This window comes from Pithys albifrons, chromosome 4 (genome assembly GCF_047495875.1).
Source record: "Pithys albifrons albifrons isolate INPA30051 chromosome 4, PitAlb_v1, whole genome shotgun sequence".
Classification (NCBI taxonomy): domain Eukaryota; kingdom Metazoa; phylum Chordata; class Aves; order Passeriformes; family Thamnophilidae; genus Pithys; species Pithys albifrons.
In genome coordinates this window covers 5,101,672-5,123,853 of record NC_092461.1, presented here as the reverse complement: position 1 = coordinate 5,123,853, position 22,182 = coordinate 5,101,672, and the positions used below count along the sequence as shown (strand labels likewise).

Below are 22,182 nucleotides of genomic sequence, written 5' to 3'. Positions count from 1 at the left end.
CTCTAGTTTTCCACTTGCAAAACAGGCACAATAATGTTCCTTTGTACCTCCATGACTTTACCAGCCATGGTGAATTTCTACAGAAAATTGCAACATCGTGGTACCAAGAACCTCAGCACTGCCACTGTCCTTACTTCTCCCTTCCCACAAACATCCCAGTTTTTAACCAACAAAATAACAAAGGTTCTTTTCATTACAGAAAATCTTATGACTTCTAATTCTCAATTAACATGGCCTTCACATTAAAGCAGAATGTTTAGAAGAGCTGAACTCTACATTAAATCCTAAAATATATATATTTATGTTTTAGAGAAAAAAACAGTGAAAGAATTTGTTTGTGCAATAACACTGTAATACAAAAGTGTAATACACCTAAGGAGACATCAAATACAAAGGTAAATAAAAAAAAACTAAGTAGAAACTACTTGCCATAAGTAAACATTTGTGACAACAGCTCAATTATTTTTTAAAAGTCTACCAGAGTTTCCTCCCTAATTTATTTTCAGGGAACAATTAGTTCATTTTGTGACTTCATTTTGTATTAGACATAGATTTTAGCACTTTCTCATGAACTTCTACCATTCATTTTCTGGTTTCCATTACTACTACAAAGTAAAGCAAAACAATCAGGAATGAGGGAATCATTTTAGGGAATCAGTCTACGACTACGGGAGCATTGCTTTCCAAGAAAGTCTTTCTGCAAATAGCACATGTGATCTGCATGAGGAAAAATTCTGTTTTGCCGTTTGTTAGTCACAGATCAAAAGTTCAAATATATGTTTTAAAGTGTAATTTTAAAGGGTCTTCTATCTGAATTAAGCAAGAATATAAGCAAGAATACACTGGAAATTACAAGCAAATGCATCTTGTAAAAGATTTACTTGCTACATATCAGATATCAATACTGTTGCTAATAGATCAGTGGAGTTTTCTTTCAGTCAAAGAGACAGAAATAATACTGTATGAGCAGTCCCAGAAGGAATATCTCTAGTGGTTCAAAACACATTTCACTTGCCTCTGACATGAGTTTTTGGATTAATGTCATATATGTGTCAGCACAAAACAACACGAGCTACTTGTTCATACATTCACATTACTCCTCCTTATATCACTCTGGATGCCAGCTGACATTGACTACACATATAAATATATTCAACCCAGTAAGTGCATTCCTCTGTCAGGTACTTGATAATGAGACATAATCATCTTATGAATGGAAACTGAGGCAACGACATTTATAACTGAGAAAGTGACACACAATAGACATGGACTTAACAGTAGTGTTTACATGCTATTAATTAGAAATGGCAGTTCTATAAAGACATTTTTTGACTAATAACTAAAAATAAGTTGTAACTTGGTTTTAAGATCTAGTTAGCTGATAAGACCCAGATACACACAGTGTGAAGTCTGTAGTGGTTTCCATTAGTTTTCAATAAATAATAGTAGGGAAATCGTGCCTGGCATGTTTTAAATCAGTATCTTCAGCCAGCACAGCTAGGTGTGAAGATTCTTTGTTCCAGACAGAAAATTACCTATTGGAATTCTGACTCCAAGATTTGAATTCTTGGATCAAATCTCTCTTTGAAATAAATAATAGCAATGTTTCACTTATTACATGTAAAAAACGGCTCCTTCAGGCCCTTGAGCAAGCAAAGAATAGCAAGTATTACTTCTTCCAAATTCCTGCATTTTGGGAGAAACAGTAGGCCCAACACTGGTTTCTAACCAATGTAGTAGCTATAAAACTGAGACACCTTCTGCATGACTTCCTCTGATAGAATAAGAGAGTCAGCAGCAATCCCCTGACAGGTTCTCCTTGGTGACACAGCAGCTTAATAAGTTTCTGCTCTCTGTACCCTTCTTCTCTCCAACCATTCGTTCCTGTCCCTGGACTGCAGCTCACTACAGGCTCATTGGGCTGATATGACTGTAGATCTAAGCCAGCTTAAAATCACTTGTCTTCAAAATACTTTCCTTTTTTATTATTTACACCTTGAACCATTTCATTGGTTCTGCACCTTGCTGTGCCACCACTACGAGAGCACAACAAACTGCACCAAGAAAAAAGATTATCCTTAAATGAGCTTTCCCATCAGAGAAAATATATGCTGAAACTAGACCCCCATGATGACATTAAAGTTTACTGTCAACCCCATAAACCACGAATCTGAGAATATTTATGATCCTCTACCAGCAGAACAAAGCCAAAAACTGATTGGTATCATGAGACCTAAAACAGAATATACAACCAATTCCCTGTTGCAATACATATAGCTAATTACAAACAAAAGAAAAATAAAAACAAATGAACAAAACTTCACTGAGGTAGCATGCAGCAAAGACTTGAGGATTTAGAACCAGGAAGGAGATATATTATCATGTACAGCAGTCCAGCCTGTCTCCAGAGAGGATGCTCACATCCAGTGTGTCTTCTCACCCGTCCACTGTTTTGGAGAAGAGCAGGGCAGCCCTGCTCGGGTATAACTTGCTTCCCCACAGCCAGTTGTTCAGTTTGGGCTTAGGGCATCTGGAAGTTAAAAAGCAATGAATTTGCCTTTCCACATATGGTAATCAAGAGGCTTACAGATCAGAGAAGTTTATTGAGGTTCTAGTGCATACTAATATTTTGATAGCCCATCTTGGAAGAGCCACTTTCACTTGAGATGCAGGTACACTGAGTCAGGAAAGGTGTTTTCTGAGCATCACTTCCTTTGTTAGGAGAATAAGTGACATTTGGATTTCTTAGCTTTTGCCAGCTTGGGTCATGCCCAATCTAAAAATAGCATTTAATACTGTATTTTTCACTGCTTCAGAAAAGAGTTCAAAGCTTGTCATTTACTCATTTAAGACACTACAGTCTATAGAGTCACTAAATGCCTAGGTAAGATTTGGTTTGGACAATTATAAGTTAAAAATATATTACATATTAAATGAAAGACATTAAATGATAAGGAGGTCTGTAATATATATGTCTCAATCCTGAAAAACATTTATGCAGACACTTTATGTACACATGAATTACTTTATTGAATGCAGCAAACTAATGTATAAATTCACTTCCAACTGAGAACATTTGTAGTAAGAGAATGTGTGAAAATTTCTACCAAACTAAAAGACATGACTTCACTTCATTTTTTCTGTTCTTTCATCCTTCCTTCTTCCCTCCTTTTCTCAAATACCAAATTAAGGTCTTAGGGAGCTCATTCTAACAAGCATCACTTACATAGCATGTTTATTTTAGGTGACATTTTCTTGTGGGTTTTTCTCATGATAGCTGAAAATATTAAAATAAACATAACTAGTTTGCTTCCTTCCCTTTAAAGTCAATTCATTTCCTAAACTTTTAACACCAAAACTAAATGAGAATTTGCATAAGATCATGTTAAACTCTTGTAGATTTAATCTCTCCCTCAGACTTCAGAAGGTTGTTGAAAGAGTTAACACAGCCCTGATCCATGCAAGTGAGTGGGTGATGCTGCTCAGTGCCACCATGCCATGTCACATCAGAACTTGGAATAATCCTTCAGCAGATCTTCCATTTCATTCCATCCTACCCAAACTCATCTATTTCCTCTGTACTTGAGACCTCACAGAAAGGGGATAGTAGTAAAATGCAAAATACAGTGCTTAAAATGACCCTTTCAGACCCTGGCTCACTGATGTGGTTTTCCTAGTGAAGACTTAGCACATTGCAAGTGGAAAACTCTATAGCAAGAAGGTCTTTGTCTCAGAATGTGTGGATTAATTCTTCTCCATTTTTGACTCGTGAATCAAAAAATAATGACATTTCAGTTTGAAGTTATGGGTATACCCATAGGTTAAATTTAAGCCTTTGGAATAGTTACTTTTAACACTTTACACTTTGGTGAAGGCAATCTTTAAGGTAAAAAAACAAGGGGTCTGCATTGTTCTTTCTTAAGTGACATAAAAGATGCCTTAAAAAATCCCTTTTTTTCTTTTATTTCCATTTTTTCCCCCTTCCCTCCTTTCCTCCCATTTTTAATATCTGAGTTAATAATGTAAACTCGTGTCTTTCAAGAGGTTTTGGAGATGCTGGATTAGGAAACATCTGTTGAATGAGCGAGGTTGATGGATCTTTCACATGCATTCTTGCAACTGGTTATTGGGTGTTTCAGTTAATCAAGACCACACAAAACAAAAGATGATCACAGGAGTTTCTGCTGCAGTGATCTGTGTGTGGGCAAGCCAGTCCTCAAGCAAAATCCAACAGGACTCTGTGAGGTCCCAGAGGTCTTCTGCAACAGCATGACTGCAGGACTATGGGTTGAACTTAATGTGGAGCCATCCTCTGTCTGGCCATACACAATTCCTTCAGCCACTTAATTGCATCAGATGAACTGGTTATAAATGCCAGCTTATGTGATTATGGTTTTTACCCCAGTCATCAACCAAGTCCCACACAGCTGCTCACTCACTCCCCCACCAACATGATCAGGGAGAGAATCTGAAGGGTAAACATTCATAGGTTGAGATAAAGACAGTTTCATGAGGAAAGAAAAAGCTGCAAAACTAGGAATTCACTGCTTCCCATGGGCAGGCCAGTGTTCAGCCATCTCCTGGAGAGCAGGGCCACATCACATATAATGGCTACTTGGGAATACAGATGCTATCACTCTAAACTTCCCCTCTTCCTTCTTCTTCACCCCAACTTTACATACTGAGTGTGATGTCATAGGGTATGGAATATCTCTTTGGTCATTTGGGATCAACTGTCCCTGCTGTGTCTCCTCCCAACTTCCCATGAATCCCACGTCTCCCTGACACCATGGCAATGCAAAAAGCAGAAAAGGCCCCAGCTTTGTGCAAACACATCTCAGCAATATCCAAATCATCTCTATATTATCATCACTGTGTTCAGCACAAACCCAAAACGTAGCCCTATAATATCCACTGAAGAAAATTAACTCTACCCCAGCCAAAACCAGCACATAAGGAAAATCAGGCATTAAAGCTTGGCTGGAACTTTGAGGACTTGTTTATTTCGCTTATACTAAACCATGACTACTTATCTGAGACAGCAATAAATATCACACTAGTACTGGCCCTCAGTAGCATACCATAAACTTCCTAGCACTTTATCTTGCCCTAAATACAATGTTTAATAGCAATAAACCAGACCTATCTATGTTGTTTGGCAAGAGATTCTGAAGTTCATATTTTTGCATGGAAGGAAAGTGTGTCAGGCCTTTAAGGTGGTGATTTTATGAAGCTTACAATGATGCTTCACTGTATTGACTCCTTTTTTCCATCAGACATTCACAACAACAACGATCCAGAAAAACAACAGGAGAGATCAGAACCAAGAGTCTTCTTGGTCATCCCATCAGCAAAAACAATATGTATAATACTTTTCAAAAGAGTTGGTTTGTCCTCTTACGAGAGTTATAACCACTTTGTAGTCTCTAATAATGAGTTCAAAGGTGGACTCACCTTAACAAAAATATGGATCCGGATTCACTGCCTCATGTATCCCACAACAAAGCATATGCAGACATTCAGTGTGTTAAAAGCACTAATGTTTTGTTCTTCTTCCCCTTCCTCCCACAGGGAGAATAATCACAGGCAGGAGGTACATTTCAGGAACCGCAATATTCCACTTGGACCAAATTTACTTCTTGGCTTTGATTCAGGTTCACTACGTAATCTTGGACACATTCCAAGCTTAACTGCTAAGACTGGTGGACAACATGGACATCCAAGTTGGGAAAGTCTGGGTCAAGCTATCGAGAATGGGGGACTTGTTTCAAACCCTTAGAGTCTGTCATGTCTGAGTCACAGACTATATTTTGGAATAGCCACTGGGAATGCAACCTTGCACCAAAATTGTTCCCTGGAGGGGAACCTGCTTTGACAGTGCAGGAAAACACACAGGAAAGGAAAGAAAATATCTGCTCCAGCACAATCACCCTGCACAGGACCTGAGTTGTCACTCATGCTGCCATCATTGCAACTTAACACAGCAGCTGGAGGCATTGGTTTCCTATGCTGGGGGAAAGGCATTTTTAAAAATTAAATTTGTTGTGAGAAGGGAAGTAACTTCAAGAGTATCAGCAAGATAACAGCTTTGCTTCAGTTACAATGAAGAGAGAGCCTGTTTTGCATCTTTCAAAAAAAAAAATCTCAACCTCTAAGATGTCATCTGAGTGAAAGCTGACCAGGAATACATAATCCCCCTTCTCGTGAAACATGCAAGGTAATTACATGAGTCTTGATGTGAAGTTTACACTTCATATCCCATTCATCAACTAAGAAACAGTTTCCTGTGGCACACAGGCAACAGGGACAAGCTGGTTTCATATCAGGGTGTCAACGAATTTGCTTCAAGTTTGGACCATGAATGTTCAGCCTCTATAGTGACAAGATGCCTCGAGAGCAGCTTCCTTCACACCATTTGCAAATCGTGCTACTGAATACTTCCCATCACGGAGCCCAGGGGCATAGTTTGCATCTCAACAAGCCCAAGTGAGGAAAATCTACTACATTACCCTAGACCAACAGCACTACAGGTATAGAAAGTTACTAAACACAAGCTGCTGATTTATATAACATAAGGATACTTGAAAGGGGCAGTGAAGGAAATTGAGAAACCATGTGTGGGTGTGAAACATGTTGCACGATCATGGATATAAAGAAGGAAGTCATATGAAACCCAGTCAGACAGGGCTTTGTATCACCTATAAATCTACCTGCTCTTACATGAAGCAGTTGTAGGCTACAGGAGGAATAACAGTGGATGTTAAAAGGGATTTTGTGCCAGGGCCTCAGTCTCCATAGGCTGTTACTCACACTTTTCAGTGGAGCTACAGCATCCCATAGGCATACAGGATAAGTCTCTGATTTGTGGGGAAGACTTCTTGACCTCTTTTTTTGGGTTGTTTTTTTGGTTGTTTGTTTGGGGTTTTTTGTTTTTGGTTTGTTTTTTTTTAATGCAGTTTCTCCCACCAATTGTTACATTCAATAAGAGGTTGTACTTCAAACCCCAAACATCACAGGGTGCTGGTAGTGATAGGCCCCTGTTCAAAACCACAACACTGTGTTGAGTTAAACATCTGTTCACACTTCTAAAACTTATAGAATGATTTGGGTTTGAAGGGACCTTAAAGTTCCAAATCACCTGTAATGGGCAGGGACACCTTCCACTAGATCAGGTTGCTGGGGCATCCACAGTTGCTCTGGACAACCCATTCCAGCACCTCACCTCAATCTCAGTAAAGAATTGCCTTCCAATATCTAATTTAAATCCACCTTCTTTCAGTTTACAGCTATTACCTATTGTCCTATCACCACAAACTTTTATAAAAAGTCCCTTCCAACTCTCTTGTGGGCCTCCTCAAGAACTGCAAGGCTGTGCCAAGGTCTCCCTGGTGCCTTCTCTAAGCTGAACAACTCCAATGCTCTTAGTCTGTCTTCATAGGAGAGGTGCTCCAGCCCCCTAATCATCTTCATGGTGCTCATCTGGACTCACTTCAAGAAGTCCCTTCTTATACTGAGGGGCCCAGAACTGGACTGGATGTCATGAGAGCAGAGTAGAGAGGCAGAATCACCTCCCTTGACCTGCTGGTCACACTTCTTTTGATTCAGCCCAGGACACCATTGGTCTTCTAGACTGTAAAAACACATTGTTGGGTCATGTTTGAGCTTCTTGCCAATAACATTTTAAATCCTGTTCCTCAGGGCTGCTCTCAATCCATTCTCTACCTAGCCTGTATCTGTGCTTGGGATTGTCCTGATGCAGGTGGAGGACCTTGTACTCAGCCTTGTTGAACTTCATGAGGTTTGCACAGGGCCACATCTCAAGCTTCTCAAGTCAAGGTCCCTCTAGATGGCAGCCCTTGCCTCCAGCGTGTCGCCCACATCACACCATGTAGTGCCATGGGCAAACTTGCTGAGGGTGCCCTCAATCCCTCTGTCCATGTTGTCAACAAGAATGTTTAGCAATGCTGGTCCCAACACCGACCCCTGAGGAATGTCACTTGCAGATGCTGGGGAATTAAATACTTTGCTCCTACTTGTTCATGTTCCCTCATAACAGTATTTCAACTCTGAGACGAACAACACAGCGTGATGTGTGTTTACACAGTTATATTTAAACATTTTTAAATATAAAAGTTAACTAAAGCCAAAGTAAAAATGAATGATAAAGATCTTCTCTTTCCTTTGTATTGCTGCCATTAATGCTCTAAGTTGTTTCTTAAATCCTAGCCAAAAATTGACTCATTTGGGAACTAGTCAAACCTGTGCTCCTGGCTTTCCAGTAAAAATTGTCACATATTAGAAGACTCAAATGTTCTCAGATCTTCCTGCCATCTCTTGTCCATCATTATCCCAGATTAATGCCTGTGCCTCCTTTGTTCTGCTATGGCCTTTGCTGCCAGTTCTGGGAAAAAAAGAGTTATTTTGATGCACCTCATGTTGAGAAATACATGCCAGCAACCATCCTTCTTATTTGAATTACCACAGAGGAGTCACATCACGCCGTTTGCTCTGGATCATTTGTGCAATGTCAGGTAAGGCAGGATGTGACTCAGCCATGACTTGGTTCAGAAGTAGGACTCTGAAATCTTCTGGTTTCAGTTGACTTTGGGAATTCTTGGGACTGTCAGACAAAGGAAGGTGAACCAAGAGAAATGCAATAGCTGCTCTAAACCTCAGTCCTATGCAACGCCTGCATCTGTCCCTTCCTCAGAAGGCAGTGATCCCCTAGTCCTCTAAGGAGTAAAGGAGAATGGGAAAAGTGATTTTCTCTCTGTTTCCACTACCTGATTTCCCAGGTCCAGAGAAGAAATCTCCCTTTTCTCCAGCTCCAGGCTGTTTAGCTTTAGAAAGCAATTAGTCTATCAGCAGCACCCAGAACAACTCTTCCCAGATGGGAGATCACATCTCCTCTTTCCCTTCTAGCGAGGGTAGCTTCTCATAAACCAAGTACTTACACACTATTCCTTGAAAAAAGAGCATACACCCTTATCAATTCCACTAATCAAAACTAATTTTTAATTGAATACTTGGCATTAAAGGAAAATACTTATATCCAAAATAAAAAAGGTGATCCATTCCTATTCCATATATTGTTCTGGCTCACTGGGTCCTTCGCACTAGTTTTCCTTAGACTGGCATGACTCAAAAATGGTTCTTCAAATGCAATGCTCCCATACAGACCTACATGTACGAGCAGACCCCCTAGATGACATAACAGATTCAAAGAGGGGGCAGAATGATCAGAGAAATATTTGGAGAGTTGGAAGCAGATAATAACCTCTTAGAACCATTCCCACAATTTGGCAGGTAAATGTGTCTGATATGAGCACTCCAGTCATGTACAGATGGATGACACATTTGTGTGTGGGCAGAGGATGAAATTGGGTGTGGACAGCGTGCCTCTGCAGTGGGTGCAGTAATAGCTCTAACTCAGCACCAGGGGCACTGAGTCATCTGTTCAGAGGTTAGAGTTCTGTGAAGTTCCTCATCGTTCTCCCTTTATCATATGGAAAAATTCTGGCTGGATTGCCTGCAAATCTATCCTTGCTGGATGGGGCCCAACCTGAGAGAAAGACCAACACACAGTGGGGTTTAAACACGCTTGGAAGCACTCTCCAAAGTCCACTGATTCATGTAAAAAGAGATTGTATACCCTCGTGATAAGACCTAGCACTCAGAACAGTTATTTTGCCACTTTCATCCTCTTATAGAATGAGCATAGGGGTAAACAAACAGGCTTGTAAATATCTTAAGTGACACTTGAAGAATTAAACTCGGAGGCAATTGGAAAAACCCAAGCATCTAACCTAGTGTATGGAAGTGTGTAGAAGGAAAGTGATATCTAATTCTGGGCAATAATCCCTACAATCACCTTAGATGCTGACAGTGAGTAAATATCTCTATATTCTGAAATCAGCACCAATATCACATTGTCTTTTGCTTACCTTTTCAACACAAATTGGCAAATTAACTACATGCCAACAAAACCAATGGCATGATGACAGACAAGTACTCCCTTAACCTCAAAACAAAAACACAGCTATAACCAATCTTAACAGCCTGAGCCAAGGAAAATCTCAGGAAATCTTATGAAGAAGTGACAATGTTGTAGAATAACACCACAAATAAGATGCTGCTGTTGCTTTACTTCTTGTACCATGGCATAAGAGTATAGCATAAACCCTGGTACATATTAATATTCCTGATGTATGGAGGAAGAGAAATTATGTTGCTACTAAATAATTTCCAGACGAAGGTCTTGACTACTTCATACATGCTGTCAAATAAGAAGCATTATAAAAGAGGTATTATATATAGCAGAGGAATTATATTACCTGCACCACTAACAAGAGCAAGGGGAAAAAGGTGGTGCTTATTACAATAGGTATTGTTTCCAATTCTCCCACCAGCAGATAAAGCATATACAAGTTGTGGCAAGAGCAGATTGTAGGGGATGAACAATCAGAGTGGCTAATTAGCCCCTCTAGTCGAGGAGGAACTGATCAAATGTGCCAAGTGCCGGGCTCTAGGCTGAACATCCAGCCCATCTTTATGTCCAGTCCTCCTACTTCTGCTGTCACTCTGAAGTGTCTTCTGCATCTGTAAAATTTTTCAGACCAGATCCCCTAGATAATGTTGGTATCTGACTCCTCTCTTAACATCTGGCTTTGTAATAATCTTAGTTGGCAATCAAGTTCTCAGAGAATAGGTTGTTGAAGAAAGCAAAGCTTCTATTAGAACTTACAGAGAATAACATATTATCTCCTTCCTGCCAGATGCAGGATTTGTTTTTCTTTTGTCTGAAACAGCTGGAGACCACCACCACAGGAGACAGGAAACTGAACTTGGGTAATTCTGAATCTAACATAATCACAGTTTCTATTCTCCCTAAAAAGCATGATCAAATGGTTAATGATGAGCATACACCATAACTGAGACATAGGATGATCCCAAAAAGTGAGTCAAACCTAAAAGTTCACCAGCACAGATTTCCATATAGATACCAAAGATCAATTTGGTCAGAGGGTTCCTAAAACAGAAGTCAAGATGAATGACTATAATCTGGGTAGACAAGATCCTGCAACAGTCACCAGATAAAATCAATTAAAAATGCAGTTTGTTACAGAAGTCAGCCAACCAGCTACAAGCCCCAACAGTGGTACCACCAAAAATGCAAACCCCAGCTGCATGTAAATAGACAGTTCAGTTCTTCACATACACTATCTGCCTCTTATTAGCATGAAGCCTACATGTATTGTCATGGTTTGTAGAGGCCTGACAAGAGAAGCCCAAGCAATGTTATCTCAAGGATTCCTTGTGCCCCCCAGGCACTCTGTGCCCTTCCACTGTCTTTGTGCAGCAGTTGGACCATAAGCTGACTGCAAGGGGAACTGCCTTTTATTCTGTTTGCAGAAAACGTGTGAGTGACGACAGCAGTAGGAATAATAAATATAAATGGTGTTACGCACACATGCAAACATCCCTGTGGAAAATTCAGCCACAGGGTGAATACCAAAATTTTACTTGTTGCCTAGCTATTTATAAAACCAAAGACACTTAAAAATAGCAAAATATACTTAACCTTGCCAAAATCATCTCCCAGAGTGGACAGCCCCAGGGGCTGAGATCTGAGCTCTTCTCCAAACAGCAGCAGTACCTCCCCAGAGGGGAATTCCCAAAACAGGAAAGATACCCCAAAGTTGACACAAAGCCAATAGATTTGGCTCTCATGCCAGATTTCCTCCAGCTGTCAAGACAAGTGTATCATGGTTAAAAAACCTGCTGTGCTCTGGCTATTTCCTGCTGGAGTTGTGGAGGGCAGAGCAGAGCTCAAGAGCTCTGTTAAGCATCCCTGGCCCAAGGTCAGAAACACACAGACATTCCCATCCTCTCCAGTGGCACTCAGCACCACACAGCATTGCAGACAAGGTCTTTTATCTGTCCCTGTAAGCCTTCTACCACTCTTTCTGCAGTAATACTTATATGGCATTACTCAATAGTTCATCTGTTGCTCCATTAGATGGACTCCTCCTTGTCACCACTCTCCTCAGAGCCATACCTGTGAAGCTGTTTTACTTTCAAGGTACAAGAAACATCCTTTTGGGGTCAGCACCCCACTGGGGATATAAGCATGCAAACTGAGACTTTAAACAAGTCCATGCATTACTGAGGCTACATCTGCAAGTGATGGGGTAAACCCTCAGGAAGGCTGATTTTATCTGATATGAGTGGGCAGAGAGACCTGCAGGTTGTCCTGGACCAGTACAGACCCAGGTTTTAAAAACCCCTTGTGTTTAAGCAATGACTCATGGTTGATCCCTACCTTGCCTGTCAGCACTCACCACTGCTGTACATACTTGTCATTGCTAGAGCACAACAAATGATCCCAAAAAGTTTTCAGAAGTTAACAATGTTAGTTTACATCACATGACAGCTCACTCAGCCTTTGTGCAAAACAGAAAATCTTGAGGTAGCAAATAGTTTATGTCTTCTTAAACTAAAATATAAACAGAACTCAAGTATTGTTTTACACCATCTGTAAACAGAAAAATAATTGGAGAAGCACAAGTAGGACACTAGCAGGATCTTTTAAAAACTGGCCTTGGGTTCTTTTGCACCCACCCAAGTCTATTCAAAAGAGTTCATGCAAACATAATATGTAGCAATACTTAGATGCACATATCTACATATGCATATAAATAAGCATTCCTCTGCTGTGGCATCCTTTTAAATATAGCATCATTTTACAATCATTCATGAGCTGAAAGACCCAGCCTTACCTTCCTAATTCCCAGCTTCTCTTCACCTTTTGAAACCGAATCCTCCTTGCTGTCTCTATGGTGACAGTGACGTCCACATCCCCCTGATGAGATGGGTTGCTGGCACGCACATCAGGTGCCAGAGCAAATCCGTCAGCATTAGAAACTTCCCCAGCTCCTCCATGGGACATGATGCTCCTCTTCAGAACTCAGTCTGACAAACAACCTGGCAAAGAAAAACAGTGTTAAGCCTCCATCCCGTGCCTAAAAGAAAGGGAAACTGTGTCTAAATATGAGCTCTAAAATATTTTTTTATTATTTTTCTCTTCAATAATAATTACTTCTACTTGAGAAATGAATGTGATAGCACTGCTATCGAAGAGTGTATCTGGATAACCTACACAGAATGAACTAATTAAAGGTAATTTCTCCAAGAGGGTTTGACAGTAAGAAGGTATTTGTGTCATGAAGTAGAAGTAGCTGATAAGCAGCACGATAAAAGCCTCCTGCAATGTCCATCCACCTGGCACACAGAACCAGCAGTGACAGAAGGATGTTTCTTAGCTCATGGTTAGTGGGGAGAGGAGCAAGAGGGGAGATTTTTATCAAGTGTTAAGTGAGGGGCAGCAGGTGGGTCCTGCAAAGGTGTGCCTTTTAGGCAGCCACAGAAAGTGGCTCCAGTGACTTTCCTTAAGAAAGACACAGTGAGTCACTGGGGTTACAAAACTATTATATACAGTTCTTGTTATATTTTATGATGTATATACTTAGCTGTTGAAACACACTCCTGCTGTAACATGTTTTCCTGTAGCAACTTACAGGCACAGTGAAGTATGTCCAGTGCCCACCAACTCTTTCCCTCTGGGTACTCAAATAGGGGAAGACATGCCAAGGAAACAGCTTTAACTTTCTGCCACAGTCCACTGCCAGCACCAGCTGATACTGCACACTCTGTAGATGCTCTAGAATGTCTTTGTATTTCATTAACCTTTTGTAAGTTTGCAGCTGAAGGTGCCTGTCACAGGTCTGTGTCACTGCAACCCTACTCCTCAGTGGAAGGGAAGAGATAAAGGTGTTTGTGGCAGCAGGTCTTGCCTGGAGGACTTAACTGTGCAACATACTCTGCTGCAATCAGCTCACAATTCCTCTCTGATAAAGTCATCCACTCAAAATTTAAGAGTCCTATTTGATACAGATAAATATTTGGAAAAGAAAACAAAGACACAGATTTATCCTGTATTTCTCTAAGTTTCCACGTCCTTCTCCACTGGTCAGAAAAAAAAAAAGAAGACAGTCCATCATCTTAAAGACAAAGATTTTAATGGCCCAGCACACATTAGATACAATAGGGAAAAAAACAATAACAGCAACAGTATATTACTAAAACTTGCACTGCTGTAATGTATGTAAAAAATCTAGTCCCAGACCGTCCATGCCTACTGTGTGGAGACTTGTTTCCCTGTCTTTTCTTGGTCTTTATTTATCTATCACCTCTTTTCTAACACTTGGACAGTAAATGCTTGTGATTAGGAAATGCTTGTTTTTCTGTGTACTGCCCTTACGCTGGGTTGCTGGACCCTGCCTGAGACTTTAGATGTTGCAATATCATAAAAACAAAGCATTTTGAGAAGAAACACAAGAAAGTCCAAATGACAGTATTATAGGACTTAGTCACATAGATAACCCCTGAGAAGCAAGACTTGCATCTAAATGCCTCAGTCTTCATAGTTGGTAAGCACAGAGATAATCTTTTCATCCAAAGGGATGGAGTTTTCTGTATTTTCCTCCTCGAGGGAGCAACAATTACAGGTGTGCCACAGAAGCCAATAGATATACTTTTAAACTATCAAAACTGAAGTGCAGAAAAGAGCTATCTCTCCTAGTTCATAAAGGATTCATTTCTATTTCACAGAGATAAAGATATAAAAAGCATCTCAGTCAAATCACAGGATGCCTAGTCACTGGTCTAAGGGTTGTATATGCTCATGTCAAGAGTTGCACAGGTGCTTGCAAGCCCCTTTCCATCAGGGACCTACTGTGAACCCCAGCAATGCAACAGAGAAGCAAAGGTGATTTTGGCAATTCCGTCAGCCAAGGAGTACTGGGAAGAGCCAGGAAACCAAGGTATCATTTAAACCATTCTTTCTCCAGAGACGTTTAACAGCAGAAGGTGACCACAGGATGCAGCAGCATTCAAGGTGACAGCACAAAGAGCAACTCTACAGTAAGAGCAGGTCATGCTGAAGGTCAGAGTATCACAGAGCACTATAGAGCAGAGATGTAAGGTGTAATCTGTAGTTCACATAAAATTTTAACAGGAAAAGCACCCCCAGAAGTGGACCAGGTCTAAGTAACTAACATGAAAACTAAACCAAAGTTTTAAACACAGAAGCCAAAACAAACCCTTTGATTACAATAATTTTGTATATGAAAACAACTGATAGCTGTGCATGTACACCATAAATAAAAGAGGAAATGTCAGCGGGTTTTATATTTAGGCTTATCAAGGCTACAGAGACCTTTTTCTTCCCACTCCACACTGAGTAGAATCCCATCAACTCCCTACAGACAGCATATACTCCCTATGAACAGTGTATACTCCCTTTTCAATCTGCATCCATTTATTGTATTTCATGGGTATTTAGCATTATACTATCTCAGCTTCATACATCCAAGGAAAATAGATCCCATAAAACCAATAGTGCACATGGTTAGGCATCACATATTTCATACTGCAACCATTTACACCTCAAAAAGTTTGCTGTTGTTTTTTTTGTTGGTTTTTTTATTTTATTTTATTTTATTTTGTGGCTGCATCCATGATTGTATGACTTTTAGGAATTTCTCATCTAGGAGAAAAAAAAAAAGCCACCAACCTCCCCCTTCTCCTTCACCCCCTCTTCCAAAAAAAATCCCAAAAACCAGGGAATGTGGATGAAGGAGGTTGGTGTTACTGAAATAATCAGGATAAGTTTTTGCAAAACAAATTCTCTGTCCTTTTGCTGTTTTCTTACTTTTAAGCTTCTAATGGCAACTGTTTAATGCATTTCTAATTGGAAATGAACAATAATAATTAAAATAGGTTTTTTAATATAAAAAGGCTATAATTATGTCTTTTGCTTTGTTTGACAAAACTATTATTTCTACCAAAACACATGACCAGCCCTCGGGTGGTCTATTCACAGCAAACAATGTATTGTCCTGGGCACACAAGAAGACAGACAAGATGTTGTTTAATTGAACTTCAGATTTCATTTACTTAACTTTTATGGAAAATACCCTTAATAACTTGTAGAGGGATCAGCGTTATTTCTTCATTCCTCAACTCAACACGATTGAAGGTTGCCATTATCAGCTTCTTTCTCACACACTCACATTCATCACTAGAATACTACCATCCTCTTTGTATAAGGGCTAAAAAGAAAATCAAAGGGAGGAAATTGTTTCCTTATTAATCAGACATACAGAAATGCACAAAATCCATTGCTAAGTTCTCCAAGAGATTTCTTTCATGACATCCACTTTTAATTCTTAAGCCAGAGAAAGCTTGGTTGCTCTGTTTCTTGGACCCTGAACCCAGATGTGTCATCAAAAGACAGCTAGCTCCTTTCCTAAAACAGGCAAAAAATACCATCTCTATAATCAGAAAGCAGTATTTCATCATTTCTAGATAGCTCTGATACCGGGCATAATATTATGAGGCTAATGAATTATTTTAGCCACTCTCAGAGTCAGAAATCTTTGGAAGTGCCTATCAAAAGCTGCTCAGACCAGTCTGGCACAAAGTCACTTCAAAGAAGTTGACTCTGAATACATTTCCATAAGAGGAGTGTCTGAATACATATGTTGTTGAGCTTATCTGTTTGAACAGTTCCTGGGGGGGGGGGGGGGGGGGGGGTTATGCTGGATTGCACTACTGCACAGAAAACTGGTCAAGAGGCACAAACAGTTGCTCCTTGAGATTTTTAGTGAACAGTCCATTTTCATGGAACTTAAGAGCTGGTTGTGGTGGGTTGAGTGACGATGAGATGATTTGGCATGCCAAGAGGAGCAGCTCATCAAGAAGGCCATGAAAATCTGTCTGCTCTGTTTCCCTGGAGACTCCACCAGTTTCTGGGGTCATTCTAAAACTGTTCTCCCATCCTCTCACTGCCCACTATCCTTACACTTGTAAATTTATTCCATAACAGTTGTATCCTGTACCTGGGCAGGACAACTGCACATCGTGTCTCCCTTGAGCAGAAGATGAGTTGGCTGTGCCCATCTCATCCAACAGCCATGCTCTCCTCAGTTTGAGCCAGCAGAACCAGGGAGCCCAAGACAGCCTGTGTTCATCCTCCTGCAGTAATAAAAGCCCAATTTGATGTGCTCTCTCCAGCAATTCCTGTGTCTTCCTGTTGGACAAATACATTGGCTCACTCTATCCAGGAGTCAGCATGAAAACCAGCATGTAACCAATATTGCTATTCAGAGACTTAGTGGCTCAAGCCTAAACTCAGATTCTGAGTCAATACAATGACTTGGATCATCCACAACTTCCAGTCTCATGATCACTGTAGTTGTTCACCAGCGGTTTGATATCTGTCAAATGTGCCTGTATTTCACAGAACAAGCATATGTAGCCACACAATTATGCCTGCCCATAAGGACTCAGATGTAACACATTTTCCAATTCCACTATTATTGAAGAAAAATTTCATTTTCAGTTGTGTTTTCAGAAGGCTAACAAGGGGCTCATGAATACATCAAAACAAAGCCATATTATTCATTTACAACAAGTGTTTCTGATTACATTTCCTCTGATCATACAGACATCACTTTATTAAAAACCTAGAAAAAAATTTGAGTGTTTTTCAGGACTACTCCTCATAACCTTAGGTCCTGATCTATTTGCACAACACAATTTGCAGAATATCCCCAAAACATGCAATGAAGCACAGGTACCAGCTCTCTGCAAACCTGAGGACTACCAGAAAACCGTCTTCCAGCTGAGATGGAGCCATCTCCAGCAAATGCAATCAACTATTAAAACAGTGGGAAGTACACCATTGTACACGCATTGAAAATATGTTCCCTTAAGGGTCTTGCACAAACTACACCTTTGGTTGAGTTCTGAATTGAGTCTCCAGGTGGTTAAAGCACTGATATTGCATTATTTATGGTGATTGAAATGCATCTAAGTAGTGCTTGGCAATAGAATTTACACAAAGACCCTTGATGGAAAAAATACAGGGTGGGGGGGAGGAGGTTGTTTACAAAACAAGTTACAGTAATAAAGCTGCTAGGCTGAGCCAAGAGACCTCTTAGTAAATCATTTATTCCACAGTTTGACAATATTTACAAAGGGTTTTACATGAATTATTTACTCAAGCTTTTATAACTTGTAACGTACTGTACACAAAACAGCAAAAACACATTAGAGCTACAAACCTGGGAACATACCGTTATGCAATGACAGATGGTGGAAAGGGCTCTGACAAAGGGAAGTTTACAACTAACACAAGCAACAGCCTTTTCTATCTGTCATCAATAAAGAGCTGAGTACTAGCAGGAAAATGTGATTCAAGGAAACAAGACATTTTTTTCAAAAGCTACATTCTTTGTGATTGCTGGATTTGGTTATTTAAAAATGAGCCTTTTGTTTTGAGCGTCTAATTCTAAGAATTACCATTTCAGTGACTTACCACCAACCAATGAAGGGCTATATAGCACAAAAGCCAGTCTACATGAAGGAAACCCTGCATTTCTGTTGCTTACTCTATTAACTTTACATCAATTCAAATGATATTGTATATGTATCTAACAAGTCTGCTCAGAGACACCGTATGTATTAGTGTCCATGCCAAGAACTTTTGTGCACAACACTCTGGAACAGACATTCATTTCTGAAAACATTTATAAGTCAGCTAAAAGAAGGAGGGTAGGAGAGCATTTGTAAAAGTTTCTAGACCCCACACAGCAGCTGAAAGAACAAACACAAAACCTGAGGTGCAGCAAAGACCCTTAACACAGGCTCTTGGAGCTCTGTACATAGAACTGGCTCGTCCATCCCCATCTTTTACTGCCCAGCATCAGTGAACAAAACAGTGTCTGTCAACCTCAGTCACTTTTCATGCTACACAAAAGTATATTTAGATGCTAGGAAGAAATTCATTACTGTGAGGGTGGTGAGGCACTGGAACTTGTTGCTCAGTGAGGCTGTGGATGTCCCACTCCTGGAAGTGTTCAAGTCTAAAGCTGGATGTGGCTTTCAGGAACCTGGTCTAGTGGAAGGTGTCCCTGCCCATTGCAGGAGGGTGAAACTAGGTGATCTTTAAGGTCCCTTCAAACCTTAACCATTCAATGATTCTATGATTTTTTTAAGCCTGATCTCCTTAAAAAAAAAATTAAAAGCAAAGGACCCCTCCTTTCTCTAAGTGAGGTACAGGATTTGCTGGTACCATCACAGCGCATTCAGTACTTTCAACCCCAAGCAACACACCACCACATTCGTGCTACTCCCTGATGGAAGGCAAAGGGTGTCCCCACACCTGGTCTTTATAGCACAGGAAGGTGTAGAGCTGTAACAAAATACTGTCTGTCCCTGAAGAAAACTTTGATGCCTATAAGGACAGAGAATCATCACACATCCTATTCCCATTTGTCATCCAGGTTGGAATGTGACATACAAGGGATCTTTTCCTTCTTGATAACTTGGAAACTAACAAGTGTTTAAAATGAGATGCAGGCCATGAAGATGAGCTCTGGACAGAGCTGGGATTGGCAAGACAACAGCATGAGGTGTAAAAGCTGTGACTTTAACAGATCCAAAGGAAGCCTTTACCTGTGAAGACAGTATAGACAAATCTGTGGCTATTAACATTAAGGAACCAGAAAGCTGACTGTGCCCAGAGTTCTGAAAATGCCTGAAAGAGGCACTCAAAAGGAGGAAGTAGAAGTGTCATGCATCCACCATCCTGATGTCCCTTACAGCAAGACTGAAAAGGACCAAAAAAAAATTGTCATCTCATTTTTAGAAAAGTCTTTTCGCAAGACAGCTTAGGACTTTTTTTTTTTGTCCAAATTACCCTGCCAAATTTATGGTCTGATCTAATGATCTAAGATTTCAAAGCCTGTAACAGAATGCACCAGGACATTCCAATGTCAAGCAAAACCAGATCCAGGTGAAAGCATAAGATGATAGAAAACACCAAACTACAATTGCAACTGTAGTAATAATGCAAAGTACTCTTTGCTTAAATGAATTACAAAACCAGTCCAGACAAAACCCAGGTGAAACACTGTGCCATAGACTGCATAGCAGAGGTTGTGATTAGGCAGTCTGATAATTTATTGCCAATTACTGCAGAGACAATAGCCATTGTCTCAAGATGCACTGTCAAATCTACCTCTGATGCACAGCTAGAACAGTAGGCACAAGCACAGATACAGGTACAACAAAATTAGAAAAAGTATGTATGAAGGAAGAAAGAAGTTCAAAGTTATTGAATAGTTTCTGTCTGAGAAACAGCTACATAGTGTGAAATGCTTCACCTGCAAAAGAGATCTGAGGGGGCACCTGGCAGATTTATAAAACACCAAGAGGTTTGGAGAAAACAGCATAGCTCACTGTTTCTTGTAATGCAAGAACTACTGGTCACCCAATTAACAAGTACTGGGTCTGAAGTAAAGAGGAGTACTTCCTGTATGTCACTTGGTATTCCTGTCAAGATACTGTGGCTGATACAAGTTTACACAGGCTTAAAAACAGGCAGAACGTTTTCTGGAAGGGAAGCCCAGCAAAGTCTTTGAACACACATATATCACTTCTTATTCAGGGAGTCCCTAAGTTTGGAAAACACATCAAGGAAAAATTTTGGAGATGATAGTTACTATTCACAATTTTTCATGATGAGAAACCAAAGAGCAGTGCCAGTTGAAGGGTTAATTTGATTTTCTTGAATGTTCACTTCAGTTTTTAATACTTTTCAAAACAAAGATGAGATGAGCAGGAGGAGTTGGGTAGCCCATACAGGTTTAAGATCAAAGAGATTTGGAGAAAGACTATAAAGATATTCAAATTGTGACTAAAGCAGGTAAGAAAAAGATAAATTGTACAAGAAAAGAGCAGCCAGATCCCCATTTTCATAACAAGACAGGCTTCATTGAGAGACTATCAGGTAAATGATAGAAAGCTCCAGTCAGTAGCTAAAGTTCACAAGCCTCAGTTTTCTTTCAGGTCTTAGTATGCTGTAGGTCTAATAGCAATGGATTTTTTAAATTTTTTTTCACCTCTTAGTTGACACTTCCAATTTTCCTCCTGCTGGTTTCTAAGGATCATTCCCTGGAGGCGGACATGCATCCTCATGCTTATTAACATCTTTGGAAATATTATCACTATTGTCAGGAGCAATGCTATTGACTGAACTGCTCAGGAGTCCATTCATGATATCTGGTGGACATGTGCCCCTCAGAGAAGTTTTTGTTTCTGTTCATCTCATCATCACGCTCATCTACATGATGGAGAGAGATATTACGGATATGTATCTAGTCAAAGCATGCAAAGCATCCCCATCATGAGACAGCAGAAGGACCTGAAACTTTATATTGCTTTCGGTTGGAGCTGCAGGTGGTCACCACTGACTTCTCCTGAGATAAGTTAGTCATGTAGATTCACAGATCATGTGCCAATGAGTTACACGGCAACAGAGAGTTCTCCAAATGCTCCTCCGGTCTGAAGGTGTCAAGACAAGACCTCAAATTGCCACTTTTTAATATGTGAATGCTTCAGAAAATTGGGGATATCTCTGAAAGTCAGATATTTTCAGGATAAGTTTTAAAACAGTGGGTGTATAAGAAATATGATACAAGTTTAATTAACATCATAACAACAGGTGTCAAAAAACTCCTAATCTGAAACTGAATTTGCACCAAATGAAATTGTTACCCAGTGACTGCCACAGGCTATAAACACAGCCAGAGACCCAATAAGATATTCTTTTTTCTTCCTATAACTAAACATCTATTCATGTATCCATTTCAGACAAAGCCCTTAATAGTACCATCTAATGCTCCAAAGTTGATTACAAGGACATCCTTCATGACTTACTATTATAAATGCAGGGGCCAAAGTTCCTGTTTTGGCATGAGTACCTAAGTACTTCTATGTTCAAATAACTACTTATTACAAGAACTGATCCTAAGACAACATAGAATCAAATAAAATATAAACTGTTTTCAGTAGCAGGCTATCCATATAATGGATCTAGAGTAGGAGTTGGTAAACTGCATTTTTGATTGTTGAATCTTTAGAGGTAATTAAGTGTTTTACATCACATAGAATCTTTTTTTTTTATCCCAAGATGGACTGCAAACTTGTTAATTTCAGTGCAGTTAGAAGAAAAGGAATTTGCCAAGAGATTTTACTCCTGTAAATAATGGTTTC

At 39.9% G+C, this 22,182-nt stretch overlaps 1 protein-coding gene across 2 annotated transcripts in view; it reads right to left on the bottom strand.

Moving 5' to 3' along the window:
- LOC139671057 (uncharacterized) overlaps window positions 1-22,182 on the bottom strand; it is a 285,587-nt gene that overhangs the window by 163,068 nt on the left and 100,337 nt on the right. Inside the window, exons 1-2 of one of the 2 annotated variants that reach the window (XM_071553279.1) lie at window positions 13,160-13,189; window positions 12,780-12,984 (exon numbers count right to left, since the gene is read on the bottom strand). The gene's annotated coding sequence lies outside the window, so the exon portion shown is untranslated. Of the gene's footprint in view, window positions 1-12,779; window positions 12,985-13,159; window positions 13,190-22,182 lie in introns of those variants that run through there. The other variant, XM_071553278.1, reaches the window with a different exon arrangement.